Source organism: Triticum urartu, chromosome 7 (assembly GCF_003073215.2).
Source record: "Triticum urartu cultivar G1812 chromosome 7, Tu2.1, whole genome shotgun sequence".
NCBI lineage: Eukaryota > Viridiplantae > Streptophyta > Magnoliopsida > Poales > Poaceae > Triticum > Triticum urartu.
Genome location: NC_053028.1, coordinates 63516128 through 63541195, shown reverse-complemented (window position 1 = coordinate 63541195; position 25068 = coordinate 63516128). Strand labels below are relative to the sequence as shown.

The 25068-nt window shown below is 46.0% G+C and overlaps 1 pseudogene; it reads left to right on the top strand.

The window, feature by feature from the left end:
- The first annotated feature begins 22556 nt into the window (after positions 1-22556).
- On the top strand, positions 22557-24657 carry LOC125521934 (annotated as a pseudogene).
- Positions 24658-25068: the final 411 nt, after the last annotated feature.

Sequence of the window (25068 nt, the reverse complement as noted above, 5' to 3'; positions counted from 1 at the left end):
AGGAACGAAAAAGGAGGCAGCGGGCGCTCCAGCTATCGCCCGCTACAGCGCGAGAACCAACAAAAGTAACCCGCATGCAGCGGTGTGAGCCAGTCTCGTTTCCTCCAATCAAGTGTGCATCTTTACCTTCCTTTACATGCAAACATTAAATAGTAGTACTAGCTAGCTTACAGTCAATCTATTGTATTAGTGAGCTTTTATGAAGACTTTATGTGATGTGGCATGGACATATAGCCAGCAGCAGGCTTTATTATTAACCATGCTCTTAACCCTGAAATGGACAGTGGGATCCGCCTATAAGGGTGACATGGCATGACATAAAGGCTCGCAAATAATGCATACCGGAAGGACTAAACCGCAAAATAGCAAAATTGTCTCCTATTCTTCTTCTTCACCGTCTCGCCTGGTGGACCTCGAACACAGGGATGAGTCCGCATCCGGGTACCCACTTCCTGAATCTGCTCAGCGGCACGCGCAGCGCCCGCATCGACGTCCGGGCTGAGCTATGCTACATGGGAAGTTGTCGCTGTCACCGTCCTCGGCCCAGCTCCTCGCCAGCCTAAGATAAGGGCGTAGTCACAAGTTCGTGCCTCGACCACCTTCGCCGTCGTGGGATCTACCGTGCACCACCGTCGGCAAGCTGCCGGTGCACGGCGAGCACGCGTCCTTCTCGCTGGAGGAGGAGTGACCTCCCAGCATATCGATTCGGGGTGCCTAGTGGTGGTGGAGAGGAACGAGCAACGCACCACATCCATCGATCCCGGCCACCGGCTCCGTATAGCCACTACACATCCACTGCGGCGGTGTGGTCCACGAGGAGCCACCACCATCTCCCGTCTCTTGGTGGGCTGAAGTGTCGAGGTTGGGTTGTGGTCGGCCAGTGCTTCGTCTAGCCCCGCCTCCTCGCCAGAGCAGCTTCAGCAGGAGAGCGCAAGCTCGGTACTGTGGTCCTGTCACGCGAGACAACATCGCCCGCTTCTCGCGCATTTGGGACCTCGACCGAAAAATGCCCATCCTCCTCGAACCCCATCTTCCCTCTCCCCAGCTCTTCTTCCCCGACTCCAGCCGCGAGATCTTGCCTCGGAGCCGAGCTGCGCATTCAGGGCTCCCCCACCGCGTTCTGTGAGTGGACATGGTCGGAGTTTGCTCGAGATGGTGTAGCTGCACCCGGCCGTGTCGAGTTTATTTGGGGAGTAGGCGTTGGCCACAATGGTCGCGGCAAGACGAGCATGGGACGGCGGCGCGGCGTGACCAGTGTGATTTGCAAAAAATTAAAAAATTGCGCGCGGTGCAAATTGCAAAAAAAAAAAAAAATTGCAAGCCGTCTTCTTGCAAATGATGCCACAGTTGTGGCGGCTCTGTGCAATTCACTCTCCCACGAGACTATATATAGCCACAAGTACGCAAAAACAAACTTGATCATGACTGAAGTTGTTGGTTGCCGCGCATTTGGCAGAAAAACTGTGGCTAATCATGGCACGCAACCAAGCACATGGATGGCAATGCGCTTTTAGTGATTAGTTCTCTAAAAATAAAGCAACTTTGATTTGCCATATGTTAACTCCAAGGACTTGATTAGTAGTCCTCTTCTTGGAGAAATGGAAAAGGAAAGTGTAGGAAAATGTACGGGTGTACTACATCCTAGTATAGAAGACGAAAGACACGAGCAGTGCAAAGCTATGTGATTGCCAAATCCCAACTGACCAAACTTTGAAATGAACAAAAAACTATGAAGTGAAAATCCGATCCTCTTCTTTGGGGAGAAAAGAGGAGGAGTCTGCGTGTAGAAAACAAAAGACACACGCAGTAGGGACGTACCTCCTAGCCAGTATAGAAAACGAGAGACACGAGAAGAACAAACTTTACCAAAGCAATGACAACTCTCAACTCAACTTCTCGTCTTTTGATGTTCTTAGTTTTGAAATGAAAAGGATTGCAGGACAGGGAAGCAAGGAATCGATACTCCTCCTTTGTACTAGTTAATCTAGTCCAGTCAGTTTTATCTAAGAGTACTCCATTTGCATCTAAGTTGTCTGAGATTTTCTTATTTCTAATCAATGATCAAATCTTTTCTTTCACCCTGCGTTAATCTCAACTCAGAGACATTGGAACGGTTCATACTACTTTGATTAGACACAGGAAAAAGAAATCTCGGCCAATTTAATTTTTTCAATACTGGTACTACCCTCTATCCCAGTTTATAAGTCGAGCACTTTAATTTGACTAGCGAAACATGTGTTATATGGCACAAAAGTTATATCTTTAGATTCGTCGTGGAATGAAGTTTCTAAACATATATAATTTTATTTCATATTACACATGTTTTTGTTTGTTAAATTGAAAGCTTAAAAATCCGTGCCCAATTTACAAACCCGGAAGGAGGGAGTATATAACATGTCAACTAGGCAAACTAGTGTTGAAGCCTAAGGGCCAGTTTTTTTGGGGCGATTCTCCCCCCTCCCCAGCTTCTCCCAGAATCGCCACTCCATGTCTTAACTAGTGTTTTTAATATAGGTTTGATTTGTCATTTTGCCTCGAATGCCACGGGTGTCGATTTCTTCATAAAACTTCATATGTGAGCATACCGGTTGACTATGTATGTTACGAAAACAATTCAGTTTTTATTTATTTTTTGAGTATTTTTTAATTCACTATTCATAAGGGGTTCGCATGGAACCATCACCACATTCCTGTCCCATCAAGCTGCACGGATAAGAATTCGTCCTCTTTTTGCTTTTTGTAAGAAAAGCAGCGCGTAGGAATAATAATCATGAGGGAAAAGACCATCCACACACGCCATGCCCATGTTGCCTTCTTCTCCTTCTCCGGTGGAGCTTGCATGTTCGTGTGTCTCTTCCCACAAGTATATATATAGAGAGCCAAACCATACTGACAATTCACTCATGCACATTTAAGTCAGCTACTTAGACCATGGGGTACTCCAACCACAGCACTAGTAGTAATAGCACTAGTGCGTTGATACCGTTAACATGCCCAGATAGCATCGACGTCTTCGTACGGAACCTGACCTCTTCCTACGCCGACAAGAGCAATGAGTCGTCGGTGGTGGCCACCTCCGTCTTCATGCTCGTCCTCGCCGCTGTCTTCTTCAACCTCAGCCTCTTCAGCCGCGTCTCCAACACCAGCGCCGTCCTCAAGCCCACCGCTCGCCACTTCCTCTCGGCCGCGCTCTCCCTCTTCCTCCCCATCATGTCCTACCTCCTGTCCCAGGCCAAGAGCTATGCGGAGGAGAGACACCAAAAGGACCTCCCAGTGCAGGCTCGGTTGATCCTCTTGTGGATGCTTTTCGTGGAGCTCCTCCGCAAGAAGGTGGAGGCGATACTAGTCAGCGGCGGAATGCACAAGGGGTACTCGGGCATCATCAGCCATGCCACCACCGTCGCTTGGCTTGGTTACCTTGTCTTCTTCAACCTCAAGGAAGCTGGCCAGGTGGCGGTGTTCGGCACACTTTGGCTTATCTGTGCCGCTAAGTTCGTGCAGAGGGTCGCCTTCACCGAGATAGGGAGGCGTTCCTTGGCCCATGGCAAGAACGCTCGCCTCCTCTCCTCCTACATGGCGCAATTGCTACAAGCCGGCCGGCGAGGGCGGCCTCACGCCGTCCAGGTTCCTCCTCAGTCGGAGAGGATGGAGATGTGCGAGTACGTTGTGATGGGAGAAGAGAATCTGGTGGTGAAACCTGGTCCGCTTGGATACCAGCTGCTCAGCCTCGACAGGGTCGCCTCATCAGACGACAACGTCGTCACAGTTGGCAAGATATGGCAACACGTCGAGTCGGACCATTTCAAAAGGCTGTGCCTCTCCTTCGCACTCTTCAAGCAGCTGCGGCGTAGGTTTGAGCCCCTACCGGCCATTACAAAGGAAGAAACCGACCTCTGTCGGGACCTCATATTTGAAGACTTTTGCCGAGACAAAGGTGTTGTCTCTGACGACTCAGGAGTGGCACTGTTCCAGCTGCTCAAGGACGAGATCAGCTTCATGTCTGAGTATCACCACTCTGTCCACCCGGTCGTGCTTGCGAGCCCCTGCTTCTTGGTGGTCAACTACATCGTGTTCCCCGTCATGGTGTTCGTCTTCTGCTTCATGACCCTTGCCATTTCCGCCAAAGGTGACGTGCTGCCTGTCTTCCGCAGCATCATGGTTCACAATGGCATATTCACGCTGACCAAATGCATCTGGAGAAATGTCCTCCAGATTCCGACGGCATTCTTCTCCGCCATTGACATCTCCGTATCATACCTCCTGTTCATCGCTTTCGTCCTGGAGGAAGTGGAGGAATTCCTCGTCATTGTGCTCTCTAACTGGTTCGTGGTGTCACTATTGTGCACCTACATTGCAAAACCACGCCGGCGGCTCCTATGCCCGACCTATAGTGGGACTCTCCACTGCATCTCGTGGGTCAGTAGCAAGCTGAGCCACCCTGGCCTTATCACCTTCAAGCAGGACTCCGTGTTGAGCATGAGCTGGCTCCCCATGACGCTACCCACAGTGGCTCTGCCAACGGAAGCAAAGAGTTCCATAATGAAGCGCTTTTTGTCGGCGGCATACGGCCATCAAGGTAGCCCTGCACCTTTTAGCAAAGGCCAATACATTCTTGACGGCAGGCGGGGGCATCCCGACTTATACTTGTCATGGTTCTGTGAGAGTGATAGCATCGCAGAGGTCATCCTCACCTGGCACATTGCCACCAGTCTCTTGGAGATGCCATATCCACAACGTCACAAGGAAATAGCTTCGGGGCCGACCAATGACCGTAAAGTGGTGGCGACGAGGCTGTCCAAGTATTGTGCATACCTCGTGGCCTTCCACCCCGAGCTGCTACCAGATGATCGGGAAGGCACGGAGTGCGTGTACAAGGACATGAAGAAGGATCTCAAGAACGCACTCGGATGTTGGAATTATTACTTTGCGCCGGAGAGCACTCGGTACGAGAAGATGATGAAGGTGGTTCCTAAAAAGCCTTGGCCAGACTGCCGGGACGACAACATCAATGTGGTCCAGAAGGGAGCAATGTTGGGGAAGGCGCTAATTGAAGAAAGCAAGGGGAACGAAGGCTCCCTCTGGGAACTACTAGCTGAGCTTTGGGTGGAGCTGATTGTGTACATGGCGCCATCAAGCCGTGAGGAGCAAGTGAAAGGGCATGAGGAAGCCCTGGGGCAAGGTGGTGAGCTCCTTACCCTACTCTGGACGTTGGCCACGCACGCCGGCGTCACAAGCCCACCGCCGGAGTCGGTAGCCGTCATGCCAGCAGAGGATCGTGAGAGATTGCATCATTGTGTGTAGCTTAGTCTCAATCTTCTGTATGCACGGCGCATGACTGCTCATGCGTGTGTGTGCACGCGCGCACTTCGGTGTTTTTCGTCAACTATGAGTCCTGGTTTTGTTCAAATTTTCATTTCAGACATCATAGTTTCTTCTGCTCTCTGTAAGAATTTACACTTTAGCTATATGTAAGTCGCTTTAAATTTGAATTTGGGCCAGTCAATTTTTTTGACCACTGGTTGTTACTCCAAGATTCATGCTTTTTTTTTCTGCTGAGTGCTGTCTTGTTTGGGCTTGGAATAATTGTTTGACCTTATTTTGGGCGGTCAATTCCTTAATCCGCAGAAGCCCATTCCATGTGCGACACAGCCCTTCCCTCCCCCCTTTGTTTTTTCTCTCTGTTTTTCTGCTTTTATGCACTTTAGCTTTTGTTTTTTGTTTTTATTTAATAATCGGTTTTACTTTTTCTTTTTTGGGTATTTTTGGAATGCTGAGTGGGTATAAATGTACACACACAAATACTATATAATTTGTGTAAAAATTGGACTATTATATGATTATCCTTTGCATACTAAAAAGGTACAATTTCAATGCAAAGTTGTGTGCACGTGTTTTACTCCCTCCGATCCAAGTTAATTGGCGTAGCTTTAGTACAAAGTTTTTTATTTTCTTCTTAAGGGCAATACCAGCCACTATTTCATTGTTCCTTATAAAACTTCATTATTTTGATTTTTTTTGTTATTTTTTTATTCTTCAAGGAAATACTATGCCATTATTATATGCTTATTCCTGCATATTTGGAAAAAGAAGTGCTTTTGTGTATATTATGTGTCCATTTTATCATTGTTTGTAATAATTTTTAAAAATTTATTTCTTCTTAAAGAGCATATCAGGTTGAAGAGATTGAGAAAGACAAGATGTATGTTGCAATCCATAGTGAAGCAGAGAAAATAGAGAAGTAGTGGTGTAGAGTGACATACAAGGTTACAATGCTCGATGGAGGCAACGAGTTTGACTTCGAGTGCGGGCAATTTGCACACGTGGGCCTGCTGTGCAACCTTGTCTTGAAGGTTTGTTGGGTGTGACTAGTATATAGCCTGACTGTGTTGGATGGTTTGGTGATGGTGTCAAGTGTTAACTCTGTCTTGCTGCAGGTGTTAGATTTCTTTCGTGCAAAGGAAATATCGGCAAAACATATAGTGAAGAGGCGGCAAAAGATGCCAGAGATGTATTGCCTCCACACCTGACATGGTACCAGAGGGACAACATGCAGGAAAAACCGTTCTCGTACATGCACTTCACCATGTACATGCACGCGATGGAACTAGTCAGGCTAGGCGGCATGAGTGTGGACGCATACAATCGCCTAATGGACCTGTTCAAATCAAATTTGACAGTGATGCTGCCCTACGCGGAAGTGAGGGATGGGCTTGGTCTTCAGGATGGAAGTTGATCTGCTGTGCTTCAAGTTCTGGATTTCATTTGAGCTAAAGAAATCCGAGCTAAGCAGGTAGTAAAAAGGTGGACAAAGGATGGTCGAGATATATTGCCAGTGGATCTGCTTGCCAACGGTGCAACAAGCGAGGCCTAGCCGCAGACAAAGCGGTTAGGTCCGCCATGAGCGCGGACGGGCAAATCTGCAAGGAAGATGTGGTGGTTAATCAGAGACGTGGGAGCTCGCCACAGGCTTCAGAAATGTCGACCGGGAAGATGAACCCTCAAGCACCAGGATGAGCTAAGAGGTGCGTTTCTTGTGTGCACCAAATTTTTTTGTCTATTTTTTTGTTCGGTGAGATACATGCTGGCCGTTGGCTGCTTGTGTGTGTATGCTGGTAAAATTAGTCGATTCTGACAGGTGGTAGTTAGAGAAGCAAAAACTGGGAAAACAAAAACGCTTTAGATTAGTTCAGTTACTGTAGCTGCTGAAAACACGGTGTATCGTGCAGGAGACATGTCTTAGTTTGCATGGCAAAAGTTTGGAGAAAAAATGATCAATAAATTGAGTCTGGAACTGTGGTGAATTCGTTCAGCTAGTGCCTAGTGCACGTGCTGAAATGCAGTGCAATAGATGTATTTTATTCATTGCATAGGAAGTCAAGCAAGGCAATGCATCGGAAAATGTTTGCAGAGAGAACCAAAATAACCAAACTCTGTCCATTCTGGTCGGATATCCATAGGTATATATGTCCATGGGTAAAATTCAACAAAAAATAATAGCTATGATCATTAAATAGAATGAAAGATAGTACAAATATGAATTCCCGCCCAAGAGACAAGCATCGAATACTTCCTTTGATTGCATAAGACTAACAGAATAATAACAACCCAATATAAGATTAATTTGGAATTATGCTAAATAACGGTTTTGCTTAATAGATGCCAGTGTGTCTTATCATTAAATTAAAACCACAGTCTACGAAGACATGGCAACAACTACGTTTACGCACCAGTAACAACATAAAGGCGCCCCAAGTATAGAGATCTCGATGAATATATTGTAAAATGATTTTTTTTTCAAACATGCATATTGGCATTAGCTCGACTCATTAAGTACTATGCGACAAAGTTAGGAAGATGTGATGACCGCCCCATGTGGACACACCCAGTTAATTAACACAAGTACCAAAAATTTTATACAAGAACAACCTAAATCTAGAAGTCGTGTATACCTTTTCATAAACTCAGTTCTTTTTAGCGAATAGCAGACGAGCTTTGTTCATTAGGTAAATTGTGAATAGCCATGCTGGGTAGATTAAATGCATGCCACAAAAGCACAAATCCAAGTCCATGCCTATGTGTGTGCAGCCCGCGCGATGGCACAGGGCACCCAGTTTTCAGGGGCCCTAAGTTTGAACACCTCAGATCATCAGGCCCAATAATCCCTAACACATACAATATAATTTTTCCCTGATGAACAACAAAGGTCCTATATGACGTATGTTGCGTCAAAATGACGGCCTCCTGCAAAGGGTGCTTCCTCATGGCAAGCCAACTCAATATCTGTAGCGCTACATCACTTTTTGTTTATCGAAAAAGGATTTCTCCCCGCTTTGTCACTAGTAGAAAACAGGGCTTTGGTCCAGGCCGGGTCAGCCCATTAGTCCCGGTTCAGTCTAGAACCGGGACCAATGTGGGCATTGGTCCCGGTTCGTGAGCCCAGGGGGCCGGCCGGGCCACGTGGGCCATTGGTCCTGGTTGGTGGGATGAACCGGGATCAATGGGCCTCGCTCCTGGCCCACCACCATTGGTCCCGGTTGGTGGCTTGAACCGGGACCAAAGGCTCCCGTTTAGTCCCGGCTCATGTCACCAACCGGGACCAATGAGGTGCCTATATATACCCCCTCGCGCAAGAGCAGAGCACAGTGCTCTGTTTTTTCTGGCCAGGGGGATAGGGCTTTGTGGTGCTCTAGCTCACCTCCTATGCACATGAGGTGTTCGATGAAATGCCCGAGCCACACTACTTAAGCTTTCTCCTCTCGAAGCTCGACCTCCAAGCTCCATTTTCCTCGAGATTTGTCTAGATTTAGCGATCCGTCACGCCCCGTCCCCGTCTTCACCGCCGTCGATCACCCGCGCCGATCTCATCACCGACACCACTGTGATGAGCCTCTTGTTCTTATCTTCTTTCTGAAAGGAAAAATATTCTTACTTGTATGTTTAGATAGATACTTGTATCATTTTCTTACATTTATTATTGCATCTTATATAGTGCGATGGTTTTGGTATCCGCCCCCGTCGGCCCTCGTCCTGTCTATGATTCGGATGTGGTATGTATATTATCTTTATAACTATTGGTTCATTTATTGTTTATGAAAATTATGCCGACCAACGTGACATAGATTTTATTTATCTAGGATGTATGTGAATCGGAAATGCCAACCGACCCTATTGTCGAGAGGTTAAATTTAGTTGAAGAAGAAAACAATTTGTTGAAGGAAAAAATAAAAAAATTGAGGAGGAGAAGATGATATTGGAGTTGCATGTTGCGGATGTCGTCGATGATCACAAGATCAATATGGATGCAATGCGCTTGAAGATTAGAAAGATTAGAAAATATGCCATTCATACCGAGGCTTGGTATCATTATGCCGTTGGATCAATTGTTACCTTGGTTGCGATTATGATCGCATTTGTTTTCGCATTGAAATGTTTTACATAGTTTAAATGTATGGTTTAATTAATTAGATGCTCTGGAGAGCTATATGTTGTTAGATGAGAACTATGTATGCACTTTGGTTTTAATGTGATGATAAACTTCTATTAATTTGGACACTTAATTATATATAATGCACGCAGATGAACCGGCAATGGATGAACGGTGACAGACACACCCACGAGTACATTAAGGGCGTGCATGAGTTTCTCGATGCGGCTGAGGCAAACAAGCAGAATGGTTTTATGTGTTGTCCATGCACTGAATGTGGGAATACGAGGTCTTACTCTAACCGGAAAATCCTTCACTCCCACCTGCTTTACAAGGGTTTCATGCCACACTATAATGTTTGGACGAGGCACGAGAAATAGGGGTTATGATGGAAGACGGTGAAGAAGATGACTACGATGACAACTATGTGCCCCCTGAATACGGTGATGCTGCAACGGGGGGAGCTGGTGAAGATCAAGAGGAACCAGACGATGTGCCCAATGATGCTGCAACGGGTGAAGCTGCTGAAGATCAAGAGGAACCAGACGATGTGCCCGATGATGATGATCTCCGCCGGGTCATTGTCGATGCAAGGACGCAATGCATTAGTCAAAAGGAGAAGCTGAAGTTCGATCGCATGTTAGAGGATCACAAAAAAGGGTTATACCCCAATTGCGAAGATGGCAACACAAAGCTCGGTACCGTACTGGAATTGCTGCAGTGGAAGGCAGAGAATGCTGTGGCTGACAAAGGATTTGAGAAGCTACTGAAAATATTGAAGAAGAAGCTTCCAAAGGATAACGAATTGCCCGACAGTACATACGCAGCAAAGAAGGTCGTATGCCCTCTAGGATTGGAGGTGGAGAAGATACATGCATGCCCTAATGACTGCATCCTCTACCGCGGTGCATACAAGGATCTGAACGCATGCCCGGTATGCGGTGCATTGCGGTATAAGATCAGACGAGATGACCCTGGTGATGTTGACGGCGAGCCCCCCAGGAAGAGGGTTCCTGCGAAGGTGATGTGGTATGCTCCTATAATACCACGGTTGAAACGTCTGTTCAGAAACGAAGAGCATGCCAAGTTGATGCGATGGCACGGTGAGAACCGAAAGAAAGATGGGAAGTTGAGAGCACCCGCTGACGGGTCGCAGTGGAGAAAAATCAAGAGAAAGTACTGGGATGAGTTTGCAAAGGACCCAAGGAATGTATGGTTTGCTTTAATCGCGGATGGCATTAATCCTTTCGGGGAGCAGAGCAGCAATCACAGCACCTGGCCCGTGACTCTATGAGTTTCAGAACCTAAAGTCTCATGACTGCCACGTGATTATGACGCAACTGCTTCCGGTTGCATTGAGGGGGCTTCTACCAGAAAACGTCCGATTAGCCATTGTGAAGCTATGTGCATTCCTCAATGCAATCTCTCAGAAGGTGATCGATTCAGAAATCGTACCAAGGCTAAGGAGTGATGTGGCGCAATATCTTGTCAGTTTCGAGCTGGTGTTCCCACCATCCTTCTTCAATATCATGACGCACGTCCTAGTTCATCTAGTCGACGAGATTGTCATCCTGGGGCCTGTATTTCTACACAATATGTTCCCCTTTGAGAGGTTCATGGGAGTCCTAAAGAAATATGTCCGTAATCGCGCTAGGCCAGAAGGAAGCATCTCCATGGGCCATCAAACAGAGGATGTTATCGGGTTTTGTGTTGACTTCATTCCTGGCCTTAACAAGATAGGTCTCCCTAAATCGCGGTATGAGGGGAGACTGACTGGAAAAGGCACTCTTGGAAGAGACTCAATAATATGCAGGGACGGATATTCTTGGTCTCAAGCACACTACACAGTTCTACAGAACTCTACCTTGGTGACCCCGTATGTCGATGAACACAAGAACAGTCTGCGCTCCAAACACCCGGAGCAGTGCAACGACTGGATTACATGTGAACACATCAGGACTTTCAGCAATTGGTTGGAAATACGTCTCAGAGGTGACAACACTGTTTGTGATGAGTTGTACTTGTTGTCCAGGGGACCATCTTTGACTGTATTGACTTACAAAGGATACGAGATAAATGGGAATACATTTTACACGATCACCCAAGATCAAAAGAGCACCAACCAAAACAGCGGTGTCCGCTTTGATGCAGCAACCGAGAGCGGAATGGACACATATTATGGTTACATAGTGGACATATGGGAACTTGACTACGGACCTGATTTTAAGGTCCCTTTGTTTAAGTGAAAATGGGTCAATCTGTTAGGCGGCGGGGTACAGGTAGACCCACAGTACGGAATGACAACAGTGGATCTGAAAAATCTTGGGTACACTGACGAACCATTCGTCCTAGCCAATGATGTGGCACGGGTTATCTATGTGAAGGACATGTCTACCAAACCGAGAAAAAGAAAAGATAAGGAAGCGAATACATCATACGATGAGTCAAAGCGCCACATAGTTCTTTCAGGAAAAAGGGACATCCTGGGAGTGGACGGCAAGACAGACATGTCTGAAGATTATGAAAAGTTTCATGAAATTCCTCCCTTCAATGTCAAGGCTGACCCAAGCATCCTGATAAACAATGAAGATTATCCATGGTTACGACGCAATAAGCAAATGACACAAGCGAAGAAAAAGTGAAGACTTTCTCCCGCAACTTTGTAACACACGAACATGCTATCATTGTCCGTTTTGTACATGCACATGCTATGTGGGTGAAATTATGATACCATCCCAACTTTTAACTTTTTCAGTGTTCATTTGAAATGCTTTCATGTCTTATGGTTCGGCCCTCGTAATACCATGACCATTAGTCTCTCGCCCATGCCAACTTTCAACTTTCAACTTTCTAAAACTAATGGCACTAACAGAAACTTTCAACTTTCATCTATTCTCATTTTTTTAGTAAGTTAATCACAAACTTGTGATTCAAACAATTTTCAAAGAATTCAAATTTTAACTATTCAAATTTGAAAACTAATGGCACTAACAGAAAGTTTATAATTTTTCTAAAACTAATGGCACTAACAGAAAGTTTATAATTTTGCTAACCTAAAAGCAAACAGAATTAAAAATTAAAGCAAAAAACAAAAGAAAATAAATAATGCAAAAAACAAATCAAAAAAACAGGAAAAAACTATTTTTATAGTAAAGTTAATCACAAAATAAAATAAATAAAGCAACAAAGAAAACAAAAAAACTAAAAAAGTGTTTTCAAATTTGAAAACTAATGGCACTAACAAAAAGTTTATAATTTTTCTAAAACTAATGGCACTAACAGAAAGTTTATAATTTTGCTAACCTAAAAGCAAACAGAATTAAAAATTAAAGCAAAAAACAAAAGAAAATAAATAATGCAAAAAACAAATCAAAAAAACAGGAAAAAACTATTTTTATAGTAAAGTTAATCACAAAATAAAATAAATAAAGCAACAAAGAAAACAAAAAAAACTAAAAAAGTGTTTTCAAATTTGAAAACTAATGGCACTAAGAGAAAGTTTATAATTTTTCTAAAACTAATGGCACTAACAGAAAGTTTATAATTTTGCTAACCTAAAAGCAAACAGAATTAAAAATTAAAGCAAAAAACAAAAGAAAATAAATAATGCAAAAAACAAATCAAAAAAACAGGAAAAAACTATTTTTATAGTAAAGTTAATCACAAAATAAAATAAATAAAGCAACAAAGAAAACAAAAAAACTAAAAAAGTGTTTTCAAATTTGAAAACTAATGGCACTAACAAAAAGTTTATAATTTTTGTAAAACTAATGGCACTAACAGAAAGTTTATAATTTTGCTAACCTAAAAGCAAACAGAATTAAAAATTAAAGAAAAAAACAAAATAAAATAAATAATGCAAAAAACAAATAAAATAACAGGAAAAAACTATTTTTATAGTAAAGTTAATCACAAAATAAAATAAATAAAGCAACAAAGAAAACAAAAAAACTAAAAAATTATTTTCAAATTTGAAAACTAATGGCATTAACAAAAAGTTTATAATTTTTCTAAAACTAAAAGCATAAAGAATTAAAAAAATAAAGCAAAAAACAAAAGAAAATAAATAAAGCAACAAAAAAACAAAAAAATGCCACCTACTGGGCCACCACGGCCTGAATACGACTAGAAACCCTACCATGGGCCAGGATTCAGGCCCGCAGCGGGCCCAGTAGGCCCACAGGCATGCAGTGACAGATTAGGCCCGAAAGCCTGCAGTTGAGAGGAGCTCGGGAGGGTGGGCGCAGCAGCGCTTATAAACCACTCCCGAGCCCTCTCAAGTAGCGAGGTGGGACTAAACTTTTGGGCGCAGGGCAGCACAAGGCCATTGGTCCCGGTTGGTGCCACCAACCGGGACCAAAGGCCGCCGCTTCCCGCCCTTTGGGCTGCTGAAAATTGGCATTTGGTCCCGGTTGGTGGCACCAACCGGGACCAAAGGGGGGCATTGGTCACGATTCGTGCCACGAACCGGGACCATTGCTCTGGGTATATAAGGTAGCACTTGTGAAAATTTCGCTAACCGCTCCCATTCGCCCCCGATGCCCCCAGGCCGTTCGTCGTCGTCATTGCCGCCCCGAGCCCGTCGTCGCCCGCTCCCCGTCGCCGTCGCCCCGCGCTGCTGCAGGCCTTGTCCCCGTCGCTGCTTGCGCCGTCGCCGGCCTCCTCCTCGTCGCTACGTGCGCCATCTCCGACCCCCTCCCCGTCGCCCCGCGCCGCGTCGCCGGCCTCCCCCGCGCCGTCGCCGGCCTCCTCCCCGTCCCCGGCTTCCTCCCCGTCGCGCCCCCAGTGAGCTCCCCCCTTCCCATCGATCCCTGTCGCTCTGACCATCGCCGCCAAGAGGCTCATATGTATGGCTATGTATGTATGTATGTATGGTTATGTATGTATGTATATGCTCATATGTATGTATGTATGTATGTATGTATATGCTCTCTGTATATGGATTTGGCTATGTATATGCTCTCTGTATATGCTCATATGTATGTATGTTCATATAGCATTTTTTCTATATATGAATTATTATTTTGTTCATGGGTATATGCTAAAGAAAACGAGGGGGTGATAGATGATGATGAGGGGTCGAGAGTGGGACGAGAGGTCGAGAGGTGTCGAGGGGAGAAAAAAAATGTTATCAGGGACGAGGGTCGTCGAGGGGTCGAGAGAGGGACGAGGGGTCGAGAGAACTAAATAAGAAGAAGAATAGGAGAGGAAGAAGATGAGAAATAAATAAGAAGAAGAAAAAAGAAGAAAAAGAAGAGGAGAAGAAGAAAGGAATAGTGGAGAAGAAGAGAAAATAGAATATATTCTATTTTCTCTTCTTCTCCACTATTCCTTTCTTCTTCTCCTCTTTTTTTCTTCTTTTTTTTCTTCGATCTTCTCCTCTACCTATTCCTTTCTTCTTCTCCTTCTTCTTCTTCTTCTTCTTCTTCTTCTTCTTCTTAATTTTTATCGGGAACGAGGGTGTCGAGGATCGCCGAGGGGTCGAGGGTCGGGAACTAGGGTAGAGGGTCGAGGGTCGTTAAGGGGTCAAGGGTCGAGGGTTTCAGGGTCGAGGGTTCTATAGGGTCGAGGGTCGAGGGTTCCAGGGTCGTCTAGGGGTCGAGGGTTCCAGGGTCGTCGAGGGTTCGAGGGGTCGAGGATCGCCGAGGGGTCGAGAGAGGTTTCCTAGTGTCAAAGTATTGAAGAAATCCATGGCTTCATCATTAGCCGGAAGTAACCAGGGCATGACGAAGTCCTCCAAAATTATTTTGGAATGGTGTCCCGGATAGGATAATTTGCCTTTTTGTATGAATTTCAGCAAAGGCCTTCCAAATAACGATATTTGGAAGGTTCTTGCTGAACTTTGTACCAAAAAGCGAATTATCCTATCTAGGACTCCGTTCCAAAATAACTTTGGAGAGCTTCGTACCATCATGCACATATTACTTTCGCCTAATGATGAAGACATGGTTTTGTTGAATCCTTTGACACTACGCAACCTCCCGACCCCTCGGCGATCCTCTCGAACATGAGAGGAAGAAGAGGATCGCCGAGGGGTCGAGGGTTCCAGGGTCGTCGAGGGTTCGAGGGGTCGAGGATCGCCGAGGGGTCGAGAGAGGTTTCCTAGTGTCAAAGTATTGAAGAAATCCATGGCTTCATCATTAGCCGGAAGTAACCAGGACATGACGAAGTCCTCCAAAGTTATTTTGGAATGGTGTCCCGAATAGGATAATTTGCCTTTTTGTATGAATTTCAGCAAAGGCCTTCCAAATAACGATATTTGGAAGGTGTTGCTGAACTTTGTTAAATCGATCCCCAGGAGTATGCGGACATGACTGAAATCCTCAAGAAGTAAGTTAAATCGATCATTATCCACCATATCAGCAACTTTGTTCATTTCCTGATATCAAGTAATTGTTTTCTTTGTCCGGCAGGGTTTGGAGAAAATTCACCAGAAAAGTTCCGGGACTGCCGAAGGAGCTGGAATTTAGACACCCGAAAGTAAGTACTATAGTAGCATGTTCCGCGCATCTCCTAGTGATTCAAGCGCTAGTTTCATCAATACCATTTAGCATTCTTGCTTATCAGTTTGATTGACCTCTATTTCTTGTAAAGTGGTTGTGGCAGGAAAAAGGGAATGATTTATGTGGATACTACATCTGCCAGTCCATCCGCCACACGACCTGTGAGCGGGGCGGGTACTCTGACGAACAATATGAAGTACGTAAATAACAACATTCACAATTTTATTTTATTACCATCATTTGTATTGAGTTTCATTCATTCATATATATATATGTATTGACCCCCTTCTTCAAATTAGATGTTTCGGAAGCGGGATGAACTCCTAGCACCAGCTCGCATGCGAGCAATTCAAGAGGAATTGGCGGCATTCTTTCTTGACCAAGTGATCGCTGAAGACGGAGAATACTATGTGGACCATGAGTCCGTATGATTATATTTGTAAGAGATAATTATTGTATATATGTAGCCGGTAGTGTCGGATAGATATACGAAAACTTGTTGTTCGACCAATCTCTCGGAGAAGGAGAGGTGGTCGATATCACTTCTCTCTGTATGCATATATGTTCATGACGATCTTCTGTTTCCTTCGTTTGCTTACTAGCTAACTAGCGTGTCTAGTCCTCTCTATACATATGTATAGTACGTAGCGTCGACCAAGCACGGACGTAAGAGAGGACACTTCTCTCTATTAATTATAGCTAGCTAACACAATATATGAAACACCTAAATTAACCCCCCAAAACCCCCAACCCCCCCCTTTCAAAAAAAACAAAAACCCCAGCCACAGAAATGCTGACGCGTGGATGCCTATTGGTCCCGGTTGGTGCCACCAACCGGGACCAAAGGGTCTCCTGGCTGGGCTCTGCGCAATGCCCACGTGGAGGCCCATCAGTCCCGGTTCTGGATTGAACCGGGACTAAAGTGCTTTAGTCCTGGTTCTCCCGGTTCAGAAACCGGGACTAAAGGCCCTTACGAACCGGGACTATAGGCCCTTTTTCTACCAGTGTGTATTCCAAAGCAACCAACACCGAGTACAGATATCGCTGTGGCGAGAAGCACAACACACCAAAAGAAAAAGAAGAAGAAACAAAAGCCAACCACGGCAGCTCGGCAAAGCGCGGATGACCCGCCACCGCGGCGCCCACCGGATATAGTCCACCACAGACTGAGGCTCCGAACCACCGCGTACCAAGCAGCACCTCCAAGAAGGGATGCGACGCCGACGACGCTGCTGCCCAGATGAGTCCTCGGGTTTCCCCGGGCACGCGGAGGGAGGTGGGGGTGGATACCACCGACACCCTCCAGGAAGGAATGGTTGCATCCTCCGTCTCCGCACGAGCCCTCACTTTTTGTTTCTGCGTCTGGTTTTTTAATCTTCCTAAAAAAGTTGCAATTGGTTTTGCTTTTTGTGTGCAAAAACATGAATATTTCTTAATTTTTAAAAGTAGTTTTTTTATATTTTTAAATGAAAATTCCAAACAATTTTTGAAATTCCTGAATATTTTTTAAAACTATGATTACTTTTGAAATTCCTTTTTTTAAGTATGAACATGTCTTAAAATCAATGGGCTTTTTTGGATAAAGCAAACAATTTGGGAAATTCCAAATATTTTTTGAATGTTTTGAAGAAAATTTTAAAATAAAAGATTTTTTAAAACAAGAACATAATTTTAAATTATAAACTTTTTAACTTTTTTCCAATATATTTTACAAAGTTGAACACTTGTTTAGTTATTGAAGAATAATTATAAGAAAAAAACTAAAGAAACCATTAAAAAGCCAAATCGGACCAGACCAGAACCTGCTAGAATGTTTAAAAAACCGGATCTTTGGAAAGTACAATAAACTAAAATGGGTCGGCCCATCTTACTATGTCTTACGCAGCTCCCTTTGGTCGACAATCAGTCGCAATAAGCGTCATATAGGATTCACCCTAAATAGCAGCCCAGTTCCAGATGTTGATGACCGTCCAGTTCCTCTCATAACAGTGGCCATCAGTCGGTGGTAAGGCCCATTAGTTTTTTTCCTTCAACACTTTCGTCCCTCCGTCTCCGCAAAGCCGAACAGGCTTCGACGCTTGGTGCCTTCGTCTCGGCGGAATAGGGTTCTTCCTAGTAAGCCTTTAATAACCACTAGTAAGTATGCACATGCAACACACGTCTCGATCAAAGCATGAAATTCGTGTGAGTATCTATTTCTGAATTCATATTGACATTAATTAACTTCCATGTAATGTTAGCTCTCCTGCGTGAAATGAGGCTTATTGTATACTACTCCCTCCGTTCCCAAATATATCAGTATAGAGGGTGTTTTGTTTACAACAACACATGAAAAATAGTGATAAATCCATGTAACAGCAGCATCTATGGCGACCATAGAGATATGAATATGAAAAGTGAATGATAAAAAGTGTCTGCATGAAGCAATAAAATCTTGCACATAGCATTGGCCTTGTTTCACAGGAGTTGTGCAGGTCATGTTCCTTATTAGGAACATTTGGCTTCAGGCCTTCAACGCTTCACCCCAAATCATTTTCTTTAGTTCTAACCAATGAGAACTTCAATTACAAGGATAGAATAAAGTGATGGCGGGACTCACAAATGTATCATGCAGTGAATGATTCGTAATGTGCTTCATCCAGAGCATGCAAATTTAATTAATTAATTAAACCAAGGAAACATCATCCTGAAAGCTAGCCTGGTCTAAACAAACACTTGACAAAGAAAATCTTAAAATCGTGCGAAAAGCTAGTTAGCATGATGCGCACCTATGCAGAATCTGAGATGAACGGGAGCACAAGATATCTGCCCAAAACCGTCTCGTATATGTCTCCCAATGTCCCGCTCTCCTCAGTGAACCCAGTTGCAAGTGCTTCCTCAAAAGATTTAGAACCTTTCCTGAGACCAATCTGAAAGCGAAAAGACAGTTTATTGAACACCTGACATGATAGTCCAAAGTGCATACCAAATGGGACAAAATATCAGTTGTACATAATTACCATCTTCCAAGTTGGACAATATGAAATGCTCAATTAAGCAAGAACAAGTAATAAACAATGCCCAATGCAAGTTATAAAGCTAAAGAAAACAATAAACAATAGTTGTGGGTGTTCGGCTGCAAGCCAAAGCTTCAGACGGTGAAAACTCAGTTACATGTCTAAAGTTGGAGATACATGAGACTAACGAACCTTAACAATGATGTTGGACTTGGCTTCAAGCAAAGAATCTTTCAGGTTCTTGGCCGCATGGTGGACGCCGGCGGCTTCAGAAGAGGAGGGCGAAGGGGATCGGGGCGTGGGGACGAAGAACGGAAAAAGTGGGAGGTGGGTGGTGAGGGGCGCAGGAGGTTGCCATGATTTTAGGGACACGGGATTTACATATGAGGAAGTTGTCGCAATGGGGCAGGGAAATTTTCATCCGCCAGAAGATTCATCCGCCTATTTAATTGCTATTTGCACCTAGGTAGGTCCTTGGATTAATCTGATCTGTTAGATTTCATTGATTTAGATAATCATACAGACATAATTAGCTTGTGCCAGACCCTGAAAAAGCACCCCAAAAATATTTCGTGAGCCAGCACACAGACTTACAAACTTGAACCAAAGCCGCAGAACAAAACAAATACGTGTTAAATCCATCACTCAATTTGAACACACCGATTGATGTGTATATTCAAGTTGTGTCTCAAGTTGATAGACCTGTAAATCCCGAGCAAAGTGAAGCTGGGACTGAACCAGGGAACACCATCTGATGACTCCGATCTGCTTGACGCCCTTGAATGCCTCAGGGAGCAGTGGGAAGAAGTTCCGCCCGCCCCTCACAATGTACTGCAGGGAACAACACACACAAAACAAATTGTCAAACCCAATCCCGAGGAGGGATAACAATAGCGATGGTGTGGCAGTGGTCATGCATACCTCCTCGTGTCAGGCGAGGGAGACCGTTACAAATGTAAAAATAACCTTGCTTAATCGAGAACATGGTACTTTGAACAGATTAATCATCGACTAAAGCGTTCCACAAGCTCCTGACCTGAATGGTTATAGATAAACGTCATGAAAAAACTATTCAACAAAGATAAATAAAATAATTGTTGTACATGCTAATACTGCACATTTGTTTCTGGTAAAGAAAAGGATTTAACTTGTGCACATTCTAAATTCAAAAGCCATAAATTGGCAGCAGGCTAATGGTATTAAACCAGCCAGCATATGCAAATATGATACCGAAACCAGCCAGCATATGTGAGGAAATAAAAGACAAAACACGATTACTATAACACCGAGAACTGACAAAATCAAATTCAGTTCAAAATCTTCTGAAGAGTTTTTTTTTTGAGGATATGAAGATATTAACATACCAATCAGTCACATAAGCATACCAGGCCCTAAACGTACAAGGAGCTATATTTGCGATAACACCTAACGCAACAGCTGAGCATTGCATATTAAATTCTACGTAATTGCACATGCCTTAAGTTTGTGTTCGTCTTGTTCTTTTGCATTTCCAAGCACCTCCAGTTGACCCACTTTGCACTCCCCAGCTTCTGGACATCTGCAAGCAAACACACCACAAATCAACTCAATCCAATCCCAGCCCCCAAAACAGAAGAACAAAGCTAACCTCATAATCCAGTCACCCATGTTAATACACAAATTCTTTCTGGACCCCAAGCAACCGCCCTAAGCTTCCTTGAAAAATTCGTCCGCTGGGTTACCGCCGGGTGGCTGTCGAAAGGGAGCGCAATGGAGGCTCCTCGTGCGCCCGGACGTCCTCTGCGTGGTAGACGCCTCGATTTGCATGGGCTCACCGTGTGGGGACGGGCTGGCTTGGTGGAGAAGAGGAGGGATCGCGTGGTGGACACCGACGGCTTCAGAAGAGGAGGCGAAGGTGATCGGGCCGTGGGGACGAAGAACAGAAGAAGTGGGAGATGGGTTGTGAGGGGCACGGGAGGTTACCGTGAATTTGGGAGTCACTGTGATTTTAAGGACACGGGATTTTTTTTTGCGGGAAATAGAAATTCTCATTACTCAAGGTGGCAATTTAGCCATCACCAAGTTTACAACGGCATCCGTTCCTGAATGGAACCATACAGCAGTACGGGGGGTGCAACGACCATAAGACGCAAGTTCATGACTCACTTTATTCTGAGAACGACTACAATGAGAAAAATGGACCTTCCGTCCCTCCGTCGTCGCCAGTCTTTTGATATCCTGCACGAGCTTGCGATGGACAGAGCGATCAATCGAAGCGGCCGTGCACATGGCCACCGCCTCCAAAGAGTCCATCTCGACGACGATTGGCTGGTCGGTCCTGTGCAGCGCCAAGTCCAGCCCCTCCTTACACGCCTCAAGTTCAGCTGCAAGGGTGTTATCACATGCTCGGAGCTCCCTGCATGCCGTGAAGATGATCTGCCCAAGATCATCACGGAGGATCATCCCTCCACCTGCTGCGCCTGTCGCCGGGACATAGCTCCCGTCGGTGTTCAGTTTGGTGCTCTCCCTCCCAAGTGGTATCCATCTCCTGTCCTCCTTCGGAGCCGCATGAGCAGCGGAGCGCTGCTGAGGCCCTAGGACGACCATCTTCCCCTTCTCCATGTCAGCTTTAGGGTGTTGCTTGATGCACATCAAGGAGTTGATGTAGCCCTGGAGGAATCGCCTAGATGCTTCAGTTGGTGGAGGCTTCTTCTCGTGGGTGATCTCGTTGCGGACGTGCCATACATGCCACAACGTCATCAGGACAATACAAGGAAGTTTCCGCAACGGGTCAGGGAAATTTTCGTCTGCCAGAAGATTCGTCCGCCTATTTAATTGCTATTTGCACCCAGCTAGGTGCTTAGATTAATCTGATTTGTTAGATTTCATTGACTTAGATAATCAGACGGACATAATTAACCCATGTAGAGTAAATGGGGTGTTGGTAAGAAAGAAAATGTTCGCTTGTTTAATAATAGTATATATATATTGTGTTTCCTGAACGGGAGTGCATCCCTTTGGTGCTCGAGCTCTATGGAGGTTTTTTTACAAAAACTTCAAAAAATTGCATTTCAAAGTTTCAAAAATATATATAAAGAATTACACATTAACATATGGATGTATACTATCCGTGTTAAGATTTTTCTTAGAAAATACATTGACAAGCGAGCTACATCAAAATGACAAATATCATTCGAAAAATAATGAACAGTGAATGTACTGTTCACTACAGAAAATAGCAACCATTTTGCCTTTCTGTGTAGCTCGTGTCTCAATGTATTTTCTTATAAAAAAAATTGTGCACATGTAATGCACATCTATATATGAGTATAATTACTTTAAGAAAAGAAGAAACTTTGAAATGTGATTTTTCTTTTTTTTTCAAGACAACTGAGCTTCATGAAGCTCCAAGACGAAACGTGTTTTCTAAATATTTTTTTATGCCTTACAAAAAACAAAAAAGACGTGTCTAAGTCTCAGCCAACTGATACTTAACCAAGTCTCAATCAAGTGATATAGTATATGAAACGAAAAAAAAACTGAAAAGAATTTTGTGTACGAATCTCAATGCAAGATCAAAAAAATATAACATTGGCTGGGATATAATGAGACTTAGCCAAACTGAAACAAAAAACTTATTGCCTTTATACAAGAGGCCGTTTTCGTTAGTCCAGTTGATGATCAAACTTTGACCAAAATATTAGGGGCTAATAAACCCAAACCACGAACAAACTTTGACCAAAAGTACAACTTAAGAGCATCTCCAACAAAAACGCTATATGAGCGCCGTGCGGTATAAAAACTGTTTTTAGCGCGCGCGGATCCGGTTTAAAATCTCTAGCAGCCGCACAAAAAGCGCGCTCGCGCTATAACTAATGCAGCGCGCACATCAAAAAGGCATCGCGCGCTGCATATTTAGTGCACCCAGTCGCGCGCGCTGCAAACTCTGGGCTGCTGCAGATGGGACCGCTTGATTGGGACCGTTAGACTCGCGCACGCAACATATTTGGCAGCGCTTGTTGGAGCAAATGTCTTCTAGCGCCCTAAAAAAATTTACTTGTGTGCTATAAACCTGTTTTTTGGACGCCGCGCATTGAGCGGCTGTTGGAGATGCTCTAAGAGGCTGTCGAAGTTCAAGCTTGTTGTGCAGAGTGGAGTCACCGTTGACGCGGATACAGAGTACTACTCCTCCGAGCTCCGACGATAGGAAGAAAGATCGCCGCGCCTGCCACCTCGTCGACATGCCGCTGGAGTGCTTCGACCTGCTCATCGCGTCGCGGGAGCTGGTCCGGGCCTCCAACCCTCCCCCGGGCTTCCCGGCCGTGCACGCCGCCTCCAACCTCGACCTCGTCCTCGGCCCCTTGCCGATCTACCTCGTCAGCATCTACCCTCCTCCGCCGTGCGGCCTGGACCCCGTGCTCGCCGCCGTCCGCGCCCGCTCCCGGCCTACCTCTCCCGCTTCTTCCCCTTCGCCGGCCGCGTCGTTCGCCACCCGGACACCAACGTCCCCGAGGTCGCCTGCGACAATGCCGGCGCCGAGCTCGTCGTCGCCGACGCTGCCGGGGTCCCCCTCGCCGCCGTCGACTTCGCGTGCTACGACGGCTCGCTCGGGATGATCCAGATCCCGTTCGACGCGGGGCTCGCGCTGTCGCTGCAGGTGGTCCGGTTCGCGTGCGGGGGCTACTCGTTGACCGTCGGCACCAACCACCTCCTCGCCGACGGCCGGGCGCTCGTCGTGCTGCTCAATAGCCTCGCGGAGATGGTCCGCACCGGCGGGGGTCTCTCCCGCGGGCCGCTGATCGACCGGACGGCCCTGCTCGTCCCGCGGTCGCCGCGGCGGTACAGCTCGTGGCTGGACGCCGAGTTCGCGAGGTTCACGCCGGAGACCATGATCAATCCCCTCCTGGCCGCGGCCATGGAGCGGCCGACCTCCCGGTTCGTGGCGCTGTGCGCGCACGTCTGGAAGCTCGCGACTCCGACCCCAGCTCAGCTGTCGCATGGCGTGGATCCTCGAAGGCCGGAGGCGCATCGAGCCGTCGGAGGGCGCGCTGGACATGTACATGGGGAACGTGGTCACCTACACGTCCCCCGAGGCGAGCGTTGCGGAGCTGCTGCGCGCTCCGCTGCACGACGTGGCGGCCGCCGCGGGCGCGGCCATGGCGTCGGTGATGACCAGGGACAGGTTCCAGGAGCTGGTGGACTGGGTGGAGGTGAACAAAACGGCGTACAAGGACGGCGGGAAATGGACGGAGGCGGTGAACCTCGGCCTGGGCAGCCCGGCGCTGGTGATCTCCGGGATGCTCCCGTTCGCCATCGACGGGGACCTTGGGTTCGGGAAGCCGAGGATGGTGTCGCCGTGGCTGCGGCACGGTCGGCTGGGCTCGGCGTCGATGATGGCGGTGCCCTGCCCGAGCGGGGACGGGTCGTGGTTCGTGGGCGGCACGAGGCTGTGGCCGCGGCTGGTGGAGGTGATCGAGGCCGGCCCGGAGAGCCTGCTGAAGCCGCTGACGGCGGCGAGCCTGGGGTTCGAGGCGCCGCACGGCTCTCGTCTGTGAGCCCGCTATAGATGTTTTGTGTTTGGCATCAACGATGCACGGAAGATAGCATGCGAAGCTCAACCACGAAAAACATAGCTTCGGCTTGTAGCTGCTCAAAGTTATCTACGGCGAGCTTGCTTGTAACATAAAAAATAAACTGCACGATAAAGCACCCGTGATGGTTCTCTTTTGGTTTTACGATGAAATTTGATAGCCAATATGTATGCATGTTAGGGCAGATACGTGACGTGGTTACCGTGGATAACACTCCCTGTATCTTGTATTGTATCTCGCTGATCTATTATAAAAGTTCATCAAAAGTAGAAAGCACTTCATATAATAAAAAGGTACATGAGATTCCGAGATCACCGAACAACCATTACCACCGCCAGAACGAGTCGCCGATGCGCCGCTGTCGTCTCTCGCCTGTCGGAGACGGCTTGACCTTGTCGATGACAGCAAGAAAGTCTTCGTGAACATGCTCCTAAGGACTAGTGCCCAAGAGCCGCAATCATCATTGTTGAACCCTTGAATAGATATGAAGCACCTGACACCAAATCTCGTCACACGACGAAAAATCCTAACCTCACCGCCCCAAGGAAACGGCAAAAATCTACGCCTGAGCTCTA